The following is a 24383-nucleotide window of genomic DNA, read 5'->3' as shown; positions in this document are numbered from 1 at the left end:
TGAAGACTCTCCATAGTCCTTAATATACATAATTTATCGGTTGTTTGAGTGCCTCTTGTATCTTTTATAATGTAAAATATTTGGGATGGTCATGAAGCGTCTGTATTTTAATGTTATCCGAGGTTCCACTGTAGAGAGCCAATACATTTTAATAGCTTAGTATATTAAAAAGCTGGAAGTGGGAACTGCTGTACATTATTGAAACCCATTTACTAATCGATACAACTACCAAAAACACTAACATACAAAACTTGAAAAAATCCAGCTACATTTTTATTCCGTTCCTGCTCCCACAAACAAAGAAAGTCTACTTTAAGAAGGTTATCAAAGTTTCTATCCACTCTGTCTGCTCAACTTCACACTGTTTGCTGCTCACAAATGCAGTGTGTTTGTTCTTTCTCATTTCAAGCAATTTGACCTCATCAGCTATCACTAATATTTAAAAAAAGTCAACTCATTCCCAACTTCAGTCCTTGCTCTCACTGCCGATTTAAAATTTCATCGCCTTACACCTAGCCCCCATCACTTATAACAGCAGGAGGAGCCGGGACTGAAGTCAGGATAGAGAGTTTCCATTTAAATATCAGAGCACTGAATAAATAGAGCAGAGCAACAGATGATAAAGTACTTGAACAGCACTGCTGGGCTTGTCTATGGAGAATTTGCTCCACTCGAGGGAAATCTGTGGAAGGATGTGACCCAAGTAAAAGACAAGCCCCCTCCACACAGCTACAAACGGGCATAAATGTATAGTCTTGTATGCAAATGTAGAGAGTAGCTGGTGGCAATGCAACAGAACTGTATTAAATGGCCTTGCAACTGTTCCTAGAAACTGAGGATTGGATTCCCTTCCCATAATGGAAGCTTCTTAATGTGATTTAATTTTTTTTTTAAAAAGTTGATTTCTCAAGAAAGTACAATCATATTTTTACAAAGCTATTGCTACATATAGTTGTATCTACATTTTATGAAACCACTACACATTTTGATTATACACTACTTAAAAGGAGATACCCAAGTGCGTTGCTAAGACTGTGCTGCATTGGAAGCAACGCAGGTTTGACGTTGAAGCAGCTTGTTTAGACTTGGGAGCAAGTTATGCATTTGTGGGGGTGGGGAGGGGCAGTGCAGGTAGAAGAAAAGGAGAATGCCCTTCATACTACCAACCATGACTACTGAAGAGAGAAAAAGTCCTGTTTGCATTGAATGAGTCAGTGCGATCATTCTCATCACTCAATTTAAATCACACCAACTAACTGGAAACGTTAAATAGTCATTGTGAAAAACAATTACTAGTACTTGCTTATAAACATGGTATTGAAGCGTCTACACCCAAATTATTCTATCTTTGCTCTTTATAGATATTCACAGACATGCTGTGCATTTTAACACTTTCTATTGAGCAAAGATAGCTAAAAAGGTACAAAGTTAAATATTTTAAGTCCTCTCAGCATTATATACCTTCAAGTCACCACCAATCAACACGAGTTGATCACAAACCACAAATTTTACAAAAAATGTAACTGACTACACAAAATAGCTCTACCCTGTATAGTATTTAATTAGCAGGAAGTTCTAATTTCTATGGACTATATGTACAAGCATAAATGACGACTAATTATTACCTTCTTCCTGCACAATATTCTTGTGTCACTCACAAACCAATCCCCAGCCAGAGGATGGATAGGTGGCCATCTTCTAGCACCTCTTCAGCCAGTTTCCAGAGGTATCCAAGAGCCACTGCTGCAACTAGTCCTGCTCTTGGCTCAGTGCCCTTTGTTGATGGCATGGCCAAGATTTGGATCTCACTCGATGGGATTCAAGGACATAAGAACATAAGAAATAGCAGGAGTAGGCCATATGGCCCCTCGAACCTGCTCCATCATTCAATAAGATTATGGCTGATCTGATCATGGACTCAGCTCCACTTCCCTGCCCACTCCCCATAACCCTTTATCCTCTTATCGTTTAAGAAGCTGTCTATTTCTGTCTTAAATTTATTCAATGTCTCAGCTTCCACAGCTCGGAGGCAGCAAATTCCACAGATTTACAACACCGAGAGAATTTTTTTTTCCTCATCTCAGTTTTAAGTGGGCGGCCCCTTATTCTAAGATCATGCCCTCTAGTTCTAGTCTCCCCCATCAGTGGAAACACACTCTCTGCATCCACCTTGTCAAGCCGCCTCATAATCTTATACGTTTTGATAACATCACCTCTCATTCTTCTGAATTCCAATGAGTAGAGGCTCAACCTACGCAACCTTTCCTCATAAGGTCAACCCCCTCATCCCCAGAATCAACATAGTGAACTTTCTCTGAACTGCCTCCAAAGCAAGTATATCCTTTTGTAAATATGGAAACCAAAACTGCAAGCAGTATTCCAGGTGTGGCCTCACCAATATCCTGTATAGCTGTAGCAAGACTTCCCTGCTTTTATACGCCATCCCCTTTGCAATAAAGGCCAAGTTACCATTCGCCCTCCTGATCACTTGCTGTACCTGCATACTATCCTTGTGTGTTTCATGCACAAGTACTCCCAGGTCCCGCTGTACTGTAGCACTTCGCAATCTTTCTCCATTTAAATAATAACTTGCTCTTTGATTTTTTTTCTGCCAAAGTGCATGACCTCACACTTTCCAACTCCATCTGCCAAATTTTTGCCCACTCACTTAGCCTATCTATGTCATTTTGCAGATTTTGTGTCCTCCTCACACATTGCTTTTCCTCCCATCTTTGTATAGTCAGCAAACTTGGCTACGTTACACTCAGTCCCTTCTTCCAAGTTGTTAATATATAGATTGTAAATAGTTAGGGTCCCAGCACGGATATAGGAAACAAGCCTATATTCCATTACTATGGCAAAACACATCGACACTTCAATGTTTCACATCACTTGGTTTCACATTGTACTAAACGTATTTAAGCAATATCAAAATTATTTATGAACTATTTCCTCATATCTCCAAAATGAAAACTATGACAATTTTGGCAATGTTGTTACATGCACTGTTAGGATCTATTTGCAACATCTGAATTGCCATGCCATAAAGAAGAGATAGCTGGGTAGATTTTAAACTGGTCGCCCAGACGTAAATGAAACTGGAAATTAAATTTGGGTGGTTTCTATGAAGGACGGACACTGGTTTTATGCCAGGGTGGTAAGTTGAAAACATTTGACAGATTTTGGCAAAGTATTGGTTACTAAGCATAGACCAGCAAACTAAAATTAAAAAAATGTTAGGAAGGGCTAAAAATGTTTTAATTCCATCTCCAATATTGAGCAATTTGTAAACCAGCGAATTTAGAGTTACATTTTCCTTTTTTCACTTTGTTGCTGGGAACGATACTCCTTCCTCACCCAAAGTTCTAATGCAACAGGATTTGCCATGGAAGTGCACAATTTTAAAATTACAGCCTAGCCATATAGTTTTACATTAGCAATTTGTTCAAAACCAATAAATGTGAGTTTATAGCTTGCCATTTATCCTGTATGATTTCCTCTAAAGAGTATGTGACTGATCATTTCACTCAGGAGTTCATCACTTTTTAAAAAAATCTACATGTCCTGAAGGTAGGATTTTTTTTTTCCTCATTCAGGATATGAAATTGAAAATTCTGCTTGAAATCTCAATCCCTCGGGGTATCATAATTCCAGCATGCGACAAAAAAAAAATGTGAGATTACCACAGCGAAACAAAAATCTAGTTTTTCTAACTTGGCCATTAATACTTTGCAATTTAATTTTTGATAAAATTCAGGTGGGGCACCTATTGAGGGGGCAAGAGGGAGCATTTTGACTACAGACAATTGTAGTGTACAGTCAAAATGAAGAAAGGTATGTAAACATCACTTAACAGAGCTGGAGGTGTTGCATTGTCCAAAAGGAGAAAAAACATTTTTTAAACCCCTCTGTTTCAGCATTTAGTGCTTAAAAGACAAATTTTAATAACATAGAAACATAGAAAATAGGTGCAGGAGTAGGCCATTCGGCCCTTCTAGCCTGCACCGCCATTCAATGAGTTCATGGCTGAACATTCAACTTCAGTACCCCATTCCTGCTTTCTCGCCATACCCCTTGATCCCCCTAGTAGTAAGGACCTCATCTAACTCCTTTTTGAATATATTTAGTGAATTGGCCTCAACAACTTTCTGTGGTAGAGAATTCCACAGGTTCACCACTCTCTGGGTGAAGAAGTTCCTCCGCATCTCGGTCCTAAATGGCTTACCCCTTATCCTTAGACTGTGACCTCTGGTTCTGGACTTCCCCAACATTGGGAACATTCTTCCAGCATCTAACCTGTCTAACCCCGTCAGAATTTTAAATGTTTCTATGAGGTCCCCTCTCATTCTTCTGAACTCCAGTGAATACAAGCCCAGTTGATCAAGTCTTTCTTGATAGGTCAGTCCCGCCATCCCGGGAATCAGTCTGGTGAACCTTCGCTGCACTCCCTCAATAGCAAGAATGTCCTTCCTCAGGTTAGGAGACCAAAACTGTACACAATACTCCAGGTGTGGCCTCACCAATGCCCTGTACAACTGTAGCAACACCTCCCTGCCCCTGTACTCAAATCCCCTCGCTATGAAGGCCAACATGCCATTTGCTAACTGTTGCAGATACCAGTGATATTAGACATGGATCTTCATCTGTAATCTCCTGTTTTTGATCTCCACTGTCAAGAGTCGTCTAGTAGCAGCAGCTGAATACCTCCGCATATGGGAAAACAGGGAGAAAAGCAGTCACCAGGACACTCTGGTCAGGCCAGCTTGCTGACTCAGAGCAATGTTGGCAAGTAGCTCACAGGATAGTTTAACTATCGGGGGAACCATAAGTAAAGGAGAATTTTATGTCAGTTATATAAATAAAAAAGATTTTATATCCAGATCCAAAAAGTTCTGAACCTTCTAATGAAGGTTTGAAACACAAAAATTTGATTTAGGCTAATAAGTGGTTTTCACCTCCAAAGGCAGTTATAATTATTAATCTACTAATTTTTTTTAAATTCATTTATGGGATGTGTGCATCGCTGGCAATGCCAGCATTTATTGTCCATCTGTAATTGCCCTGGAGAAGGTGGTGGTGAGTTGCCTTCTTGAACCGCTGCAGTCCATGTGGTGAAGATACTCCCACAGTGCTGCTAGGGAGGTAACTCCAGGATTCGGACCCAGCAACGATGAAGGAACATCGATATATTACCAAGTCAGGATGTTTTGCGACTTGGAGGTGGTGTTGTTCGCACGCACCTGTTGTGCTTGTCCTTCTAGGTGGTAGAGGTCACGGTTTAGGAGGTGCTGTCTAAGAAGCCTTGGCATGTTGCTGCAGTGCATCTGGTAGATAGTATACACTGCAGCCACAGTGCACTGGTGGTGAAGGGAGTGAATGTTTACAGTGGTAGATGGGGTGCCAATCAAGCGGACTGCTTTATCCTGGATGGTGTCAAGCTTCTAGAGAGTGTTGTTGGAAAGTGGAGAGTATTCCATTACATTCCTGACTTGTGCCTTGAAGAAATGCTTTGGTAAGTCAGGAGCAATGTTCCTTTTAATTTATTTTGGGTACACGGCCCCTTTAAGAGGATGCCTGGCCCATTCAAAATATTGCACAGCATAAAGGGAACATTGGTCAGGAGGTGAGACACTCAGCACAGAATACCTCGCTTCTGACCTGCTCTTGTAGCCACAGTATTTATGTGGCTAGTCCAGTTAAGGTTCTTGGCAATGGTGAACCCCAGGATGTTGTTGATGGGGGATTCAATGTTGGTAATGTCATTGAAAGTCAAGGGGCAGTGGTTAGACACTCTCTCTTGCTGGAGATATAGTTATTACCTGGCACTTGTTAGTGCAATCTCTGGTTGAGATGTTTTACCCCTAAAATCCCCATACCCAAAGAATTAACTTGCACCATAAAACCCAAATCTTTGTGTGTACTTTGGTGTACAATTTAGGCAATCTTCTCATTCTTCAGAACTGGGCTCAAATTAGAGTTAGCTAACATTCCATTTTCATATAAACAACAGATTAAAAAATGACATTTGGATTGTTGAAGCCACTAGTTGCAGCATTTAGGAATTGAGCAGTTTTAAAAGTATTTTAAAAAATATAATGGATACTGAATTAAAACATAATAACTTGAAAAAGTGTCTCCAACTTAGTGTAATACTCTCAGAATTATACGATTAGGTCAGCTGAGTTAAAGTCCACAAAGGATAGTAAATTCTATTTTGTCTTTGTGATCCATTATATAACAGATCTAATTTTAGCTATTTATTTAGCTAAATAAAAGCTACTTACGGTTTTAAAAAACCTGAAGATTTGAGTCATGACTTACAAAATTTCTCATGAATACTGCATTACAAAATGAGTACTAGGTTTGCTACACACTTCAAATATTTGGACCAAAATGGTCAAATAGTGGGCATTCCATTTAGTTGCAAAAGGGATTCTTACAACCACCGTGAAATATGCCAATTTTCAAGTAAGTGCAAACCATACACGCTGGCTTAAAAATAAAAGGATAAATTGATTTGGAAAAAATGGTCGGGCAAGAATCTTGCTTGTATTAAGGCCGGCAAGAACCTGCTTTACACGAGTTCAGATACTATATGGTAATTAGCTGAAAAATAATAAAACCACTTGATTTATAAGCAGTCTCTCAAAATGAACATACAATTGCACCTGGAAAATGTTGTATTATAGACAGAAATACTTTTCTTTGCAGGTTTAGATTGCTTTGATAAAGCAAATATTTATTTTTTCCTTTGATTTCAATATGGAGGCAATGAGAGACTGTACACTGCAATTGATTTCCAAGTGAGCTCAGTAGATAACTGGAGGTCAGAATCAGTGTGGCATATTTCAATTTATTCATTCATTTATATCACAGCAATTGAAAATATAAGTTTTAATAAAACAATACTTAAAACTGGCCTGTTGTAAGAATTGTTTAAATTCTATCTTAATAGGATCTCTCACTGTCTCTTCGCCCCCCCATCATCATGCAATTGGTCAGTCACGCAATCTCCTTCAGCCAAGGGGGCTGGGTCACTTGGTGCTGCTTTTTCAAAAAAGATTGGTACAACTCAAAGTAGGAAATGGGTTTTCAAAAGCATGAACAAGTTGTGCGCCCAATCCCCACTTTTGCTTCACATCTCTATTATATTGTGTTCTATTCCTCTTCTGCATTAGTCGGCTCGAACAGACCCCTTTAAAATGTGGAATGGGGAGAAAAAAAAATTACACCAATCTTAAATGTTTAAAAGAGGCAAGAGTGGCTGGTATGGGAAATGGAAAAATTCACACTAGTCCAATAGAAGATACTGTTCTGAGGTTGGCATTTAAGGATACAGTTGAGGAAGCTTTAATTTGGTCTATGGTGCAACTGACCTTGGAGTGCTGGGATACCAAAACACAAAATTTGAAAATTATGCTTCGAAGAACTCTAGACCATCCTGGGATTTGAAACTAGCTAGAAAGCAAGTATTTTACTGTCCATCGAGAACCACCACACTACACATCTAAAACTAAATCATACAGCAACGAAGTGCAGTCTCCATTCATTTGACATCCAGCAGGTGACACACATATAGTGGGTATGTGTTGTAGTTGGGCCCCCTCATCATAAGAGTTGTTGGATCTCATAAAACCCTGCCGCCCTAGAGGACTAACCACCCTATAATCTGGTATTTAAAAAAAAACAGAGTGTTCACGTTTAAGTGGCCCATCGAGACTGTTAATCAATCTGCAAATCCTGCCATTATTTTCCAAGGAGTGTGTGAAGATATGAAAACATTTCATTCAAATTGCAGTTAAGTTTACTAATTTCTGTCAGACTTCCTACTTTGTTGACTTTGAGAATTCACTGACTGAGGTGCAAGATGTAGGGTAGCATCAGATTCAACCTAACTATCTTCTTCAGCAAGCCAGTACTGTAAAGAAAATGCACAAGTAGACATTCATGACATGGGAGAAGAGCTGCCTATCACAACCAGGTTTTGAGCACTTAAAACAAAACCAAATAGCCGGTTTTGAGCTCCTGAAGTAGTATCACTTGCAAACTGCATACCGGTTAACCACACTGGAAGTGGACACCCTGGAAACATTGTTTGAACCAGAGGTTCGTGTCACTGAACGTGTCAACATCCTTGGCTATTCTAACAATCTACGCAGAGACCGCCAGCAAGTTCCCTCAACCTCACCAAGTGGATCTTATGCCCAGTTTGGACCCTTAGAAGCGTAGGCCTTGTACCAGTGCTTCACAGTGTACGTCTGCCGTAGGCCCGCTACACTCAGCAAGCTTTGTACGGATTACTCATTTCACTCATGGATTACTGTATGTCATCTTGTGAAACCCGTTATAAAAGTGCATGTTAAACATACAGCAGCTTCGCCATCCAGAACATCTTTAGGATTAATATTAATGAGTTGTATCTATTCGTTAAGTACAATTACATGACCACTATTTAAGATAAATTACCTTAAACAACTAAAATCAGGATATTACTTTTGTAAATGTCAGGGAAACGTTGAGCTTATTGTACACCATACTGTTTTTGTTAAACATATGCCACTTTTTGGGTCATTGCCGATTGCTGCAAAGTAGATCGCGTTATATCCAATAAAGCTGGAAAAATGTACATTTAGACGCTGATATTCCAAAGGTGCACGACAACAAATAAGCGTGCCATTGTTAACACCACATGGATAATACAGCGGTCAGCGAGCGAGAGATTTTCATTTAAAGAGGAATTTAGAACACCCGCTGCTCCAACCCAAACGCCCAGCTCGGAAACAGTTAAGAGTTCAGGTTTCGAGTAACAACATTGATGACCGTGGAGTCGGTTGTTTATTTATTTTTTTTTTAATTACGCCGAGTGGAGCTAATCCACGTTTTCAATAACGGTGAATCCTAAATATTCACTTCCTCCCCTGAAAAACAATACAAGTTTGCAACAAAAAAAAGAGCAGAACGTTGTCGACGTTTTGTGGGTGCGTGTTGCGATTAATTTAGTGTAAAGTGACTTGAATGCGGCTCCTGGGGGGAGGAAAGCTTGTTTAAAAACAAGCGCCCCGAGCCATTCTGCACTTTTTCTCACTCGCAGCCCTTCACGCCGACAGCCAGTGTGTGGAGCAGCGGCGATACATTTACGGGTTACAATAACAGGTCAGATAGTTACACTGTCCCCGGCTCTGCCGCCCGGATCCTCTCACACACACTCTCCACTCACCGTCTACCCCAGAGGGCTCTTCCGAGTAGCTTTTTTCTTCGTCACTTTTACTTTGTAGATCCGCTGGTCCGAGATTTTTCTTCGCCCAAATGTCTTATTTTAAAGTATTTACTTTGAAAAAACCCCTAAAGAACGATAGAAGAAACAACTTTAATCCCCCCCCCCCCAAAAAAAAGAACCGTTAAAATATCAAAGCCAAATGGTTTTAGTCTAATACGGTACGGTGGAAGAAAACAAAAGCTGGCAGCAGTGTGGTGCCAGTAAACAGCAGGAGTTGCTCGCGGGGAGAGCTGTGCGCTCCACCAGCTGTTTCCATTTCAGGCACAGATTAGCAGCCGCCGCACTACTACCATGTAACCTTTTTCAAGGGCCATTCCACCCACTGAAGGAGATGGGGGGGGGGGGAGGCCTCCGCACACTGCAACTCATCACGGCGCAGTCCTCCCACAACAGATACTCTACTGCAATTACACAAAACCTGTTCTTTATTTTTAAAGTAAGAGAATGCACATATATTCTCATGCGTCAAAATAAAAGCACTTGAGCAATCCAACTCCTTCCTCCTCCCCCCTTCTTTCATTTGGCAGATGCCAGTGGGTCCCTGGTTTGTAGGGGGCAGGAAGTGAAGCCAGGCCTGACTTGATCCTTAAATCTACACAAGTTTCACCATTGATTCATAGCCGCAATATTTTGAATTGACCACTCGCTGTCTTTCTTATTAGATCATCCATTTAACCAGGTCGGACGGGAAGGAAGGTTAAATATTTTGTTTGAGCACCGAATCCACACAATTACAAGACGCATTTTTGTTCAAAAATAAACGTTCTTGCTGCCGCTCTGCTTTACTGTATTATTATTACAGGAGCGGCTCCTCAACGGTATTATACCAGAAGTTTTCACCTATCCTGCTTTTGGACAAGGTAATTGGATTGTAACTGCTTACAGTGCAACCTGCAGAGGACGTGCTTGTGCAATTTGTCACGGGATACGCATTGGTGCGTTTCGACTGCAAACATAGCAAGTCACTTCTGAGAGCAGCGATCAAGTTATGTTTCTGAAACAAAGTAAATTTGATATTTTTCGCTATTTAATATCTAAAGTAAGATGACATTTCTCACAACTGTAGATCATGAGATTTAATCATGTTTTTACAAGCGTAGTCAGGCAGTAGAGCAGTTTTAACACCAGAACTCTCCTAATATACATAATTTTTGCGTACTTATTTCCAGTAAACCGAAATCATCATCTCTTTTCTCCTATTCAGCTACAGTCACTTATCCATACATAATCAATACAGGTCGCTAATACAATAGTTACAATTTTTTTTAAAGGGTAACTATTTTGCAGCAGTTCAATGTACTGGGTGTCCCAACAATTCATGTCATTAATGTTTCCATAGTTTCCTACATTGCAACAGTGACCACACTCCAAAAGTACTTCATTGGCTGTAAAGTGCTTTGAGAAGTCTGGTGGTCCTGAAAGGTGCTATAAAAAATCCAAGTCTTTCTTAGATTGATTCCTGGGATGAGAGGGTTGTCCTATGAACAGAGATTGAGTAGAATGGGCCTCTGTTCTCTTGACTTTAGAAGCTGATCTCATTGAAACGTAAAAAGTTCTTAGAGGGCTTAACAGGCTGTTTCCCCTGGCTGGGGAGTCTAGACCTCGGGGTGATAGTCTCAGGATAAGGGGTCGTCCATTATGGACAAAGATTAGAGATTTCTTCACTCAGAGGACTGTGAATCTTTGGAATTCTCAAACCCAGAGGGCTGTCAATGCTCAGTCACTGAGTATATTCAAGATAGAGATGCATAGATTTTTGGACACTATGGGAATCAAGGGAGATGGGGATAGGGTGGGAAGGTGGCGTTGTGGCAGAAGATCAGCCATTCTTATGTAATATTTGGTAAACATACGAGATCACTCATGCAGGGCAAATACAAAGACTATTGTATTCGATCAAATACAAAGACTATTGTATTTCCAGAAATGTCTTGTCGTTATACCATTGGGCATAAAGGGCTGGTGGAGGGTAAGGGGGATGTGCTCCATACTGTGGTTTATGTCCCAACTTCCATTGCTCTGTACCTCACCCCAGACCTTTGCACCTCTGCATTTTATTTCCATTTTTGTAAAAATGCAAAGCAGTTGATTACAAAAACAGAAGTATAATTCAGGGGTTCTGATGAAAGGTCACCAACCTGAAACGGTAACCTTGTTCCTCTCGCCACAGATGGTGCCTGACCTGCTGAGAGTTTCCAACATTTTCTGTTCTTATTTCAGATTTCCAACGTCTGCAGTATTATGCTTTTGTTTTAAGAGTATAATTCAAGAGTCAGATTGGTGACCTTGCTCCTAAATGCATTTAGCCAGAGGAGTGAAACTGCCCCCACTGGGTGGTTTCACACACCCTCTACCACATGCCAGCCCCTGCCTGCCTTGGTTCGGACATATGCCAGCATGTGAAATCTTGAAGCTCGTAGTCAAATAAGCAAAGTCCATCACTGGAGTGATGTTTTGATGATGAGTTTGCTGTGTGCATGAACATTCATGTGTGCAGCCTTTGACATGGTTAATACATTTGAGCGGAGAAATAACTTGTATGTACCAGTCTCAGATCAATATGTATATTGTATGACTGTACTCTTATTTACAGTTTATCAGTGTCCAAATTCACAGCCCACATAAACACCACTCATTTGGTTTTAAAAATGTAACCTTTTTGATATGTGTCACTATTAATTTTGAACGCCTCTATTAAATCACTATTATGAAGGGGTTTGATAGAGTAGATAGGGAGAAACTGTTTCCACTGGCAGGAGGGTCGATAATCAGAGGGTGCAGATTTAAGATACCTTTAATTGGCAAAAGAACAAAGGGAGAGATAAGGAGAATTTTTTTTATGCAGCAAGTTGTTATGATCTGAAAGAGTGGTGGAAGCAGATTCAATAGTAACTTTCAAAAGGGAATTAGATATATATTTGAAAAGAAAAAAATTGCAGGGCTATGGGGAAAGAGCAGAGAGTGGAACTAATTGGATAGCTCTTTCAAAGAGCTGGCACAGGCATAATAGGCCGAATGGCCTCCTCTGTGCTGTAAGATTCTATGATTCTATTCTATTAATAACTATAGGCAAGAGTTTAAACATACTGTACTAGATTTACAGTATATTCAAAACAGTAATTTACTACTAATAATCATTTTCATATGATTAAAAGTATGGTTGAAATTGATAGCAGGACAAGAATTTTCTTTTAATTGTCATCAATAGGTTAAATAACTGAAAAAAATATATGTATGCTTCTGCCCCCACCTGCTCTACCACCACACCATATATTAAGAGTTTGATACTTTTGAGTAGGTATAGTGAGAACCTGAGTAGACAGATTACTTAAACAACTGCAATATCCATTTTTTTCCCTCCAATTTTCTCCACTCTTGTAAACAGTGACTCATGGAGAGGTTCGGTTCTACGAGTGCTGGCAGCCTTCTCGTACCTCACTCAAGTGGCCATTCTCTGCGTGGGAGCCTGGATAGTGAATTATTTCATTACTTCATGTGGTCCACTACAACCAAGGCCAGTCACATTCTCATGTGATGTGCATGGAAAATAAAGGAGACCTGGAAGGTCTGATTGACAATAACTTGAAGCAACAATGCTCAGTAGAATCTATGGCCCCAAGTTTCCACACGCGGCAAAACAGGCGCTCCTCCGAGCTGGGCGCCCGTTTTTCGCGCCGAAAACGGCGCCTGAAAAAAAACGCGCTATTCTCGAGCGCTTTGCAGCTCAATGTCTGCTTGGCGCGGCGCACAGGGGGCGTAGCCTACCACTCGCGCCGATTTTGTAAGTAGGAGGGGGCGGGTACAATTTAAATGAGTTTTTTTCGTGCCGGCAACCCTGCGCGTGCGCGTTGGAGCGTTCGCGCACGCGCAGTCTGAAGTAAACATTGGCACTCGGCCATTTTAAAAAGTGCTGCAGAAAAAGTAAAAATTTGTTTATTGAACCCTTGCAAAGGCTTGCATTTTAATTTTCTTGATATTTCTGTGTGTGAGGGTGATGGAGTGCATTCTGTAATTAAAGATAGACTGTGATAAACGGGACACATGCACTTGTTTGAGACTATTCAAATTCTTTGTAGCTGTTCAATTTTTAAAATTTTTTAATAAAGCCACATTGCCCTTCCATGATCAGCACTGAGGCTTCTTGCAGCTTTCTCCCTTCCCCTGCCGTCCGTCGGGCCCGATGGCAAACAGCTGCCTCAAGTACTGAGGCTTCTTGCAGCTTTCTCCCTCCCTCCTCCTGCTGTCGGTCGGTCCCGACGGCAAACCGCTGCCTGAAAGGCCTGCCTGAAGCACTTTCACACAGGTAGGAACATGGTTTAATCTTTTCTTTGCTTATAAATTTTTATTCAGGTTGCATTTATTTATATAAGTATAAGTAAGGATTTATTGTAGAATTTAATGACTTCCCTTCCCCACCTCGTTCCCGACGCCTAATTTGTAACCTGCGCCTGATTTATTACTGTGTAGACAAGGTTTTTTCAAGCCTACAAAAATCTTCACTTGCTCCATTCTAAGTTAGTTTGGAGTATGTTTTCACTGTGGAAACTTTCAAATCAGGCATCAGTGGCCGGACACGCCCCCTTTTGAAAAAAAAATCTGTTCAAAAGTGAAACTGTTCTACCTGACTAGAACTGCAGAAAACTTAAATGTGGAGAATTCCGATTTCTAAGATACTCCGTTCTCCACCAGTTGCTCCTAAAAATCAGGAGCAAATCATGTGGAAACTTGGGGCCATAGAATGGTTACAGCACAGAAAGAGGTCATTTGGTCTGCTGAGCTCATGCCAGGAGTAAAGCAAATCAGATGTTGGGATGTATTAAAATGTCAATATTGGGGCTGAACTAGTTAGGTAACCCTGCCACTTTATAAATTATTGGTGTGATTGGACTTAGAATACTGTTCTGGTCGCCACAGCACAGAAAGTATATTAGATCTATTGAAAAGAGAGTAGCCGGAATGATTGTGAAGAACGATGATGTAAATTGAGCTGATATTAGTGCTGTTTTTAGGATTCTAAAGGGACTAGATATTGGAGACCAAGACAAGCTGTTCCATCCTGCCCAGAGTAGTAGAGCCAGAAGCCACAACCTGCACTTTTCCCTCCCTAAACCTCTCTACCTCTCTTTCCTCCTTTATGATGCTGCTTAAAACCTACCTCTTCATCTGTCCTAATTTCTTCTTATGTCAACTTTTGTTTTATGATACCCCTGTGAAACACCTTGGGATGTTATATATACATTAAAGATACTAGTGTTGTTGTTGGGTTTAAGTTCAAAACAAATCTGCAGAAACATTGAGGGGAACTTAAACCCCCCAAAAACTGGTGAGTTTGGATCGGGTGCGAAGTGAAGATTTAAAAAATCTCATACTCAAACCCTCCCACTTCTGGTTTTAACGGAGGCGGAATGGGGGACGTGCAACAAACCTGCTCCCAGAGGCGGGTTGCTCATTTCAATATTTTAATGAGGCTGCGTGCCTCGCATCTTAACTCTCTTCCAGGTTTAACCATGGGATGAGTGACAATTTACTCTGGCTTTGGAGATGTTGATTGAGGGATAAACATTGGTCAGGATATCCGGAGAACGCCATGCTGCTGTTCAAATAATCGTATGGATCTATTATGTTCACCTGAAGTGAGACGGGGCCTCAGTTTAACATCTCATCCAAAAGATAGCATCTCCAACAATGTAGCCCTCCCTCAGTAGTGGAAGTATCAATCTAGATTATGTGCTCGACAGAAGAGGGCACTGAGAACCAGTCAGAAGATAGGCCTGCTGAGCCTCACTTGCAGACAGGAATAATTTCAAAGCAAGCTCCAATTATGAGACCTTCACTTGAGTGACTGTTCTGCTCAAAGCATAAACATGTCCACATTTGCTCAATAAAGTGGAACAAAACTTTATTCCTACAATAAACCATTTTTATTCTCATTAATACAATGGGGCCGAAATTGCCGCTTTCCTTAAGGCCTCTTAACCAAAAATCAGCGCCACTCTGCGGAGTGCAATGGCCGCCGACTTTTCGTGTAATGGCAGCCATTATCAAAATTCTGCTCCTGTGTTATCCCGGCGGTGACCCGCTCTCCCCCGCCCCACCGCTCCGCTGCTGCCGATCCATGCCAAGTGCGTCATCACTGTGCGCCCACCCCGCCCCCACCGACGGCGAAATCCCGCTGTGAAAATCTTCCTCCCACGGGCGAAGCCAAAACCTGCTTTTTCCCAGCGGTGCAGTGAGGCTGTGGCCTTCTGCAATGGCGGTGCAGCTCCCATTAAAGAGGAGGACGCACTGCCACATGCCGCCATGTTTTTTTTGTCGGCCTACTGCCATGTCGGCCGACAATTATGCCCCCGGGTTCGGCCGGGCTGCCAAAAGGCAGTCTGGCACCACCTCTTGGGTGCCAGGCCACTGGCCCAGCCGAAACCCTCCCTGCTCTCCCCTTCACTCTTTAAGTGAAGGGGAGAGCCCCGGTGTCATGGAGCCATGATGACGTCATCAGCGCTACGTTGATGACTGACAGCGGCGGTCACTACACTCCCCCCCAACTTCCTCCCCTCTGGTGTACTCACCGCTCCACTTCCACCCCTATTATGAGTGACTTCCGGTCTGCCTGAAAAAATAACAAAGTGCCAGACTTCGCTGAAGAGGTCACCATAACCACTGCGGCGGTGAAAACACTCGAAGCGTGTTGCGTGTGCCCCGTTTCTGGCGGAGGGCAATTTCGGCCCCAATATGTCTTATCCTAGCACTTCCCCTTTGTGAAAATATATAGTGCTTGTCTTCGAGTACCTAATCTAATGCTCCCCGAATTTAGAACTGGCCGACTCATACCTCATGAGATCAAGTGGCCTCCCGGTTTGTATCGCAAGAATTCTAAGAGGTTTGTCTTGTGGCCGATCTCACCACATTTCAATAACCTGAGCTCCCTTGCCTTCAGCTCTCTGACTTCTGCTTGGCTGTCCCCCCCCTGCATCCCAGAATACTTAAGGAAGTGGCCCTAGAAATAGTGGATGCATTGGTGATCATTTACCAACATTCCAGCGACTCTGTATCAGTTCCTATGGACGGGAGAGTAGCTAATGTAACACCACTTTTTAAAAAAGGAGGGAGAGAGAAAACAGGTTAGCCTGACATCAGTAGTGGGGAAAATGTTGGAATCAATTATTAATGATGAAATAGCAGTGCATTTGGAAAGCAGTGACAGGATCGATCCAAGTCAGCATGGATTAATGATAGGGAAATCATGCTTGACAAATCTTCTGGAATTTTTTAAGGATGTAACTAGTAGAGTGGACAAGGGAGAACCAGTGGATGTGGTGTATTTGGACTTTCAAAAGGCTTTTGACAAGGTCCCACACAAGAGATTGGTGGGCAAAATTAAAGCACAAGGTATTAGGAGTAGTGTACTGACGTGGAAGCAGAGAGTCGGGATAAACGGGTCCTTTTCAGAATGGCAGGCAGTGACTAGTGGGGATTCGCAGGGCTCAGTGCTGGGACCCCAGCTCTTTACAATATACATTACTGATTTAGATGAAGGAATTGAATGTAATATCTCCAAGTTTGCAGATGACACTAAGCTGGGTGGCGGTGTGAGCTGTTAGGGGGACATGAAGAGGCTGCAGGGTGACTTGGACAGGTTAGGTGAGTGGGCAAATACATGGCAGATGCAGTATAATGTGGATAAATGTGAGGTTATCCACTTTGGGGGCAAAAACACGCAGGCAGAATATTATCCGAATGGCGATAGATTAGGAAAAGGGGAGGTGCAACGAGACCTAGGTGTCATGATACATCAGTCATTGAAAGTTGCCATGCAGGTACAGCAGGCGGTGAAGAAGGCAAATGGTATGTTGGCCTTCATAGCTAGGGGATTTGAGTATAGGAGCAGAGAGTTGTTGATGTCAGTTCATTGGATATATTGAAGAGGGAGTTAGATATGGCCCTTACGGCCAAAGGGATCAAAGGATCGTGCGGTAGCTGAGCAGTACTCTGGACAGGTGAGTTTGGAATGAGCCTTCTGTGACTCGTTTAAGGCTCTGTTTGATGGTTTGTACTGCCCGCCCTGCCTGCCCATTGAAGGCTGGTTTAAACGGGGCCGAGGTGACATGTTTGATCCCGTAGTGGGTCATGAATTCTTTAAATACGGCACTGGTGAAACATGGCCTGTTGTCACTGACCAGTATGTCAGGCAGGCCGTGGGTGGCAAACATGGCCCTCAGGCTTTCAATGGTGGCGGTGGCGGTGCTTCCCGACATTATTTCACGTTCAATCCATTTTGAAAAAGCATCCACCACCATCAGGAACATTTTACCGAGAAACAGGCCCGCATAGTCGACATGGATCCTCGACCATGGTCTGGAGGGCCAGGATCACAAAGTTAGTGGTGCCTTGCTAGGTGCGTTGCGCAACTGAGCACATACGCTGCATTGCCGTACACAGGACTCTAAGTCAGAGTCAATACCGGGCCACCACACGTGGGATCTGGCTATCGCTTTCATTATTACTATACCCGTGTGTGTGCTGTGGAGATCCAAGACGAACGTCTCCCTGCCCTTTTTTGGTAGCACTACGCAGTTACCCCACAACAGGCAGTCTGCCTAAATGGACAGCTCGTCCTTACGCCGCTGGAGCAGCTTGATTGGCTCTTGCATTTCAACGGGAATGCTGGCCCAGCTCCCATGCAGTTCACAGTTTTTTTACTAGGGACAGCAGAGGATCTTGGCTGGTCCAAGTCCTAATCTGGCGGGCCGTGACAGGTGATTTATCATTTTCAAACAGTCGCCGGAGGACCTCCCCCGGGTTTTGTAGATACTCGGCGGTGTCCCGACCTGTGACCAATGTGTCGCCGTGAAAGAACACCGTGTGTGGTACCGACTTGTGTAGGCTCTCCATGTTTCTCTGAAAAATTGCTGCAGCCGACCGAATTCCAAACGGGCATCTGTTGTAGATGAACAGTCCCTTGTGCATGTTGATGAAGGTGAGGCCCTTCGAAGACTCCACCAGCTCCTGTATTATGTAGGCCGAAGTCAGGTCGAGGTTGGTGAACGTCTTGCCACCTGCCAGCGTTGCAAATAGGTCGTCTGCCTTAGGTAGCGGGTATTGGTCCTGCAGCGAGAAACGATTAATAGTTACTTTATAATCGCCGCAAATCCTGACCGTGCCATCACTTTTGGGGACTGGAACAATCGGGCTGGCCCACTCGCTGAATTCCACTGGGGAGATGATGCCCTCGCGTTGCAGCCTGTCCAGCTCGATTTCCACTCTCTCCCTCATCATGTGAGGTACCGCTCGCGCTTTGTGGTGAATGGGTCATGCCTCTGGGACCAAGTGGATCCGCACCTTCGCCCCGGAAAAGTTTCCAATGCCTGGCTCAAAAAGGGAAGGAAATTTGTTAAGAACCTGGGTACATGAGGCCTCATCGACATGTGATAGCGCTCGGATGTCATCTCAGTTCCAGCGGATTTTGCCCAGCCAGCTTCTTCCAAGCAGTGTGGGGCCATCGTCTGGGACAATCCAGAGTGGCAGTTCGTGCACCGTGCCCTCGTAGGTGACCTTGACCATGGTGCTGCCGAGGACAGTGATAAGCTCTTTGGTGTACGTTTTCAGTTTCGTGTGGATGGGGCTCAGGGCTGGAGTGAATGCCTTGTTGCATCACAGTCTCTCAAACATCTTTTTACTCATGATGGATTGGCTAGCGCCAGTGTCCAGTTCCATGGCTACGGGTAAGCCATTCAATTTTACGTTTTGCATTATAGGTGGACATTTCGTCGAGAATGTTTGCACCCCGTGTACTTCAGCATCTGCCTCCTCTCTCTGAGGCTCGAAATTGCTTTGATCCACCAAGGACCAATCTTCCTCTGCCACATGGTGGATAGCAGGTTTTGCAGAACTTGCAGCTCGTTTGCAAGCTCATTGGAGGTGCCCCATTGTTCCACAGCTCTTGTAAACATACCCTTTGAAGCGGCATGAAGAGGCTGAATGGAAGCCTCAACAACGCCAACAAGGTGTGAATTGCCTTGCATTCATCCTTTGTTGGGGACTCTAAGTCATCTGGGTCACCTGAGGCCTGCTGCTAGTTGCAGACTCGTTTGTTCTGTCCTGTACATTTCTGCTCGCAAACACAGTTCCAGTTAATTTATGAACATTGCTAGCACTTGTGTGCTGAGAGATTTGTTTGGTGTTATCACTGGTGGACATAAACGCCTGTGCTATCGCAATGGCCTTACTGAGGGTCGGTGTCTCTACAGTCAAAAGTTTTCGTAGGATGGTCTCGTGGCCATTGCCCAGTACAAAAAAGTCTCTGAGCATTTGCTCTAGGTAGCCATCAAACTCACATTGTCCTGCAAGTCGCCTTAGCTCGGCGACGTAGCTCGCCACTTCCTGACCTTCAGATCGCTGGCACGTGTAGAACCGATACCTCGCCATCAGCACGCTCTCCCTCGGGTTAAGATGCTCCCGAACCAGTGTACACAGCTTCTCATACAACTTATCTGTGGGTTCCACTGGAGCCAGAGATTCTTCATGAGGCTGTAGGGCGGTGCCTCGCAGACTGAGGAGGACCGCTCTCCTTTTTGCAGCGCTTCCTTCTCCGTCCAGCTCGTTGGCTACAAAGTACTGGTCTAGCCATTCGACATAGGCTTCCCAGTCGTCACCCTCCGAGAACTTCTCCAGGATGCCCACAGTTTGCTGCATCTTTGCGTTGGATTTGTATTCTCGTCTCCAGTTATTGTGTTCCTAAAACAGATGAGGCTGCACACAGGGAGGTTAAAGTAACAGTGACCTCAGTCTTTAATAAGACACTCCAGAGTGAGGAACAGGCCTTAGGGGCCGGCTTATATACAGTGCTCCCAAGGGATGCTGGGATCTCCTGGGACTTCAGAGGATGAGCTCCCTAGTGGTGGAACATGGGAGTGCATGCTTTACAGATACACCACACAGATAATATTCTGTCTTCCTGTTTATGCCCCCAAAGTGGATAACCTCACATTTATGCACATTATACTGCATCTGCCATGCATTTGCCCACTCACCTAACCTGTCCAAGTCACCCTGAAGTTTCATAGCATCTTCCTCACATCTCACACCGCCACCCAGCTTAGTGTCATCAGCAAACTTGGAGATATTACATTCAATTCCTTCATCTAAATCATTGATGTATATTGTAAATGGCTTGGGTCCCAGCACTGAACCCTGCGGCACCCCACTGGTCACTGCCTGTCATTCTGAAAAGGACCCGTTTATTCCAACTCTCTGCTTCCTGTCTGCCAACCAGTTCTCTATCCACGTCAGTACATTACCCCCAATACCATGTGCTTTAATTTTGCACACTAATCTCTTGTGTGGGACCTTGTCAAAAGCCTTTTGAAAGTTCAAATACACCACATCCACTGGTTTTCCCTTGTCCACTCTACTAGTTACATCCTCAAAAAATTCTAGGAGATTTTTCAAGCATGATTTCCCTTTCATAAATCCATGCTGACTTGGACCGATCCTGTCTCTGCTTTCCAAATGTGCTGTTATTTCATCTTTGATAATTGATTCCAACATTTTCCACACTACCGATGTCAGGCTAACCGATCTATAATTCCCTGTTTTCTCTCTCCCTCCTTTTTTTAAAAAAAGTGGTGTTACATTAGCTACCCTCCAGTCCATAGGAACTGATCCAGAGTCAATAGAATGTTGGAAAATGATCATCAGTGCATCCACTATTTCTAGGGCCACTTCCTTAAGTACTCTGGGATGCAGTCTATCAGGCCCTGGGGATTTATTGGCCTTCCATCCCATCAATTTCCCTAACACAATTTCCTGACTAATAAGGATTTCCTTCAGTTCCTCCTTTTCGCTAGACCCTGGAACTCCTAGTATTTCCGGTAGGTTATTTGTGTCTTCCTTACTGAAGACAGATCCAAAGTATTTGTTCAATTGGTCTGCTATTTTTTTGTTCCCCATTATAAATTCACTTGATTCTGACTGCAAAGGACCTACGTTGGTCTTCACTAATCTTTTTCTCTTCAAATATCTATAGAAGCTTTTGCAGTCAGTTTTTATGAGAAAGCAGGAAAGGGGTACTGAGGTGAATGATCAGCCATGATCTTATTGAATGGTGGTGCAGTATTGAAGGGCCGAATGGCCTACTCCTGCACCTATTTTCTATGTTTCTATGTTTCTAGCCTCATGAGCTGACCTGAGGCATCTAGTCTCCCATCAGTGGTCGTAAGGCCAGAAAATGATCATGTGTGCTCAGTTGATCAACACTTTTACACTATTGATCAAGTAAATAGATTCTTAAACTTGCGAGCACTATTACTAGAAATCTTTCCCTTAACACTAAATGGTAAACACGTTCATTGACTGTTACGCCGTTGCTTTCCAGCCTAGTGTCCTACATTGTCCACAGAACAGGTAGGAGCAGTTTTAATTGGTAGTAACAGTCATTTAGCTGTAATGTGCAGGTCTATGTGTGTCTCTTAAATTACTTTGTGCCTTTAGCAAAGAGTTGGAGCAGAAGCATGGTGCATGAACCGGTGCATTTATATGCAAAGATTTATCTGTAATGTACTGGACATGGATGCTTCCGAGTGAATGATAAGGTGAATTTATTTTGTGCATACACCGTTGTGCTTTTGTGACCCGATGCTCCTTCTAATCTATTTTTATGACCCGTGGTCCCCAAGGATTAACAAATGGCTGATGGCTATAAAACACCTTCTGTACATCTGATGAAGCATAAGATCATCCACCTCCAGGCATCAGCAAACCTGATACATTAGCATTAGTCTCAGGACATTCTTGAGATGCTGTCACCCCAACATCCAAGAGGGCAGAAGTATATTCAATTTACATTTGTACTGGACTATGGGCTAGATTTTCCCCTTTCTTTGCATGCTTAATGCCCACTTAATGTCCATTTTACCGCTGAAATGACGTATAATGCTCATATATTGCCCATTTAGCCACAAAATGGAAACTGATGGGCATTTTTTGGAAACATATCGTTAAGCGTTACTTTCTCCATATTGTGTTCCTAACACAGATGAGGTTGCACACAGGGAGGGTAAAGTAACAGTGACCTCAGTCTTTAATAAGACACTCCAGAGTGAGGAACAGGCCTTAGGGGCCGGCTTATATACAGTGCTCCCAAGGGATGCTGGGATCCCTTGGGACTTCAGGGGATGCGCTCCCTGGTGGCGGAACATGGGAGTGCATGCTTTACAGAAACACAACATCACTCCCCCCCAAAGTCAAAGTGAAAACTATTTACAAGGTGAGGCGGTCGGGAGCCTTTCTTTCCCTGGTGGACCGCCTCGGTACAAATGTCTGTTCTGGTGTGTTGGCTGTGACCTCGCTGGGCTGGCGTGTTGTTGGCCCTGCAGGGCTGCTAGGTGAGTCTGGCCTTGCTGGGCTGTTGGGCGTGATGGGTTCGATTTCCTGGTCCGGCGTGGTGTCGTTGATCCTTTGGGTGCGTGTTGTGGGCTCGAAAAAGGTGGTGTCTGCTGTGGGTTGTTCAGGGCAGTCTGTGAACCGCAGCCTCGTTTGGTCTAGGTGCTTTCTGAAAATTTGTCCATTGTCGAGTTGGACGACAAACACCCTATTCCCTTCTTTAGCTATCACCGTGCCCATGATCCACTTGGGACCATGGACCATAGCACATATACAGGGTCATTCAGATCAATTTCCCGTGACACAGTGGAGCGACCATCGTTTACATTTTGTTGCTGCCGCCTGCTCTCTACCTGATCATGCAGGTTGGGGTGAACCAGTGAGTGTCTCGTTTTAAGTGTCCTTTTCATGAATAGCTCAGCCGGGGCATCCCGTGAGCGAGTGGGGTCTCGTGCGGTAGCTGAGCAGTACTCGGGACAGGCGGGTTTGAAGTGAGTCTTCTGTGACTCGTTTAAGGCTCTGTTTGATGGTTTGTACTGCCCGCTCTGCCTGCCCATTGGAGGCTGGTTTAAACGGGGCCAAGGTGACATGTTTGGTCCCATAGCGGGTCATGAATTCTTTAAATTCAGCACTGGTGAAACATGGCCCGTTCTCACTGGCCAGTATGTCAGGCAGGCCATGGGTGGCAAACATGGCCCTCAGGCTTTCAGTGGCGGTGGTGGCGGTGCTTCCCGACATTATTTCACATTCAATCCATTTTGAAAAAGCATCCACCACCACCAGGAACATTTTACCGAGAAACAGGCCCGCATAGTCGACATAGATTCTCAACCATGGTCTGGAGGGCCAGGACCACAAACTTAGTGGTGCCTCTCTGGGTGCGTTGCTCAACTGAGCACATATGCTGCATTGCCGTACACAGGACTCTAAGTCAAAGTCGATACCGGGCCACCACACGTGGGATCTGGCTATCGCTTTCACCATTACTATACCCGGGTGTGCTGTGGAGATCCAAGATGAACGTCTCCCTGCCCTTTTTTGGTAGCACTACGTGGTTATCCCACAACAGGCAGTCTGCCTGAATGGACAGCGCATCCTTTCGCCGCTAGAAGGGCTTGATTGGCTCTTGTATTTCAACGGGGATGCTGGCCCAGCTCCCATGAGGTACACAGATTTTTACTGGGGACAGCAGAGGATCTGGGCTGGTCCAAGTCCTAATCTGGCGGGCCGTGACAGGTGATTTATCATTTTCAAATGCTTCCATGACCATCAACAAGTCTGCGGGCTGCGCCACCATCAACAAGTTTGCAGGCTGCGCCATTTCCACCCCCCGTGGTGGGCAATGGTAGCCGACTGAGAGCATCCGCACAGATTTCGGTGCCTGTCCTGTGGCGGATGGTATAGTTATACGCTGATAGCGCGAGTGCCCACCTTTGTATGCGGGCTGAGGCATCAGTATTTATCGCCTTGTTTTCAGCGAACAGGGATGTGAGGGGCTTGTGATCGATTTCCAGCTCAAATTTGAGGCCAAACCGGTACTGATACATTTTCTTTACCCCGAACATACATGCTAATGCCTCTTTCTCAATCATGCTGTAGGCCTCTCGGCCTTAGACAAGCTCCTGGAAGCATAGGCGACAGGTTGCAACTTCCCCGCAATGTTAGCTTGTTGTAATACACACCCGACTCTGTACGACGACGTGTCACATGCTAGCACAAGTCTTTTAGA

At 43.8% G+C, this 24383-nt stretch overlaps 1 protein-coding gene across 1 annotated transcript in view; it reads right to left on the bottom strand.

Annotated features, from left to right (window-relative positions):
• Nucleotides 1-9574, bottom strand: part of LOC139266777 (hippocalcin-like protein 1) — a 69989-nt gene extending 60415 nt beyond the window's left edge. The window contains exon 1 of the mRNA XM_070884371.1: nucleotides 9218-9574. The gene's annotated coding sequence lies outside the window, so the exon portion shown is untranslated. The remainder of the gene's footprint in view (nucleotides 1-9217) is intronic.
• Nucleotides 9575-24383: the final 14809 nt, after the last annotated feature.

The sequence above is a fragment of the Pristiophorus japonicus genome, chromosome 7 (genome assembly GCF_044704955.1).
Source record: "Pristiophorus japonicus isolate sPriJap1 chromosome 7, sPriJap1.hap1, whole genome shotgun sequence".
Classification (NCBI taxonomy): Eukaryota; Metazoa; Chordata; class Chondrichthyes; family Pristiophoridae; genus Pristiophorus; species Pristiophorus japonicus.
The sequence above is the reverse complement of the archived record's forward strand: the minus strand, read 5'-3'. Positions and strand labels throughout refer to the sequence as shown.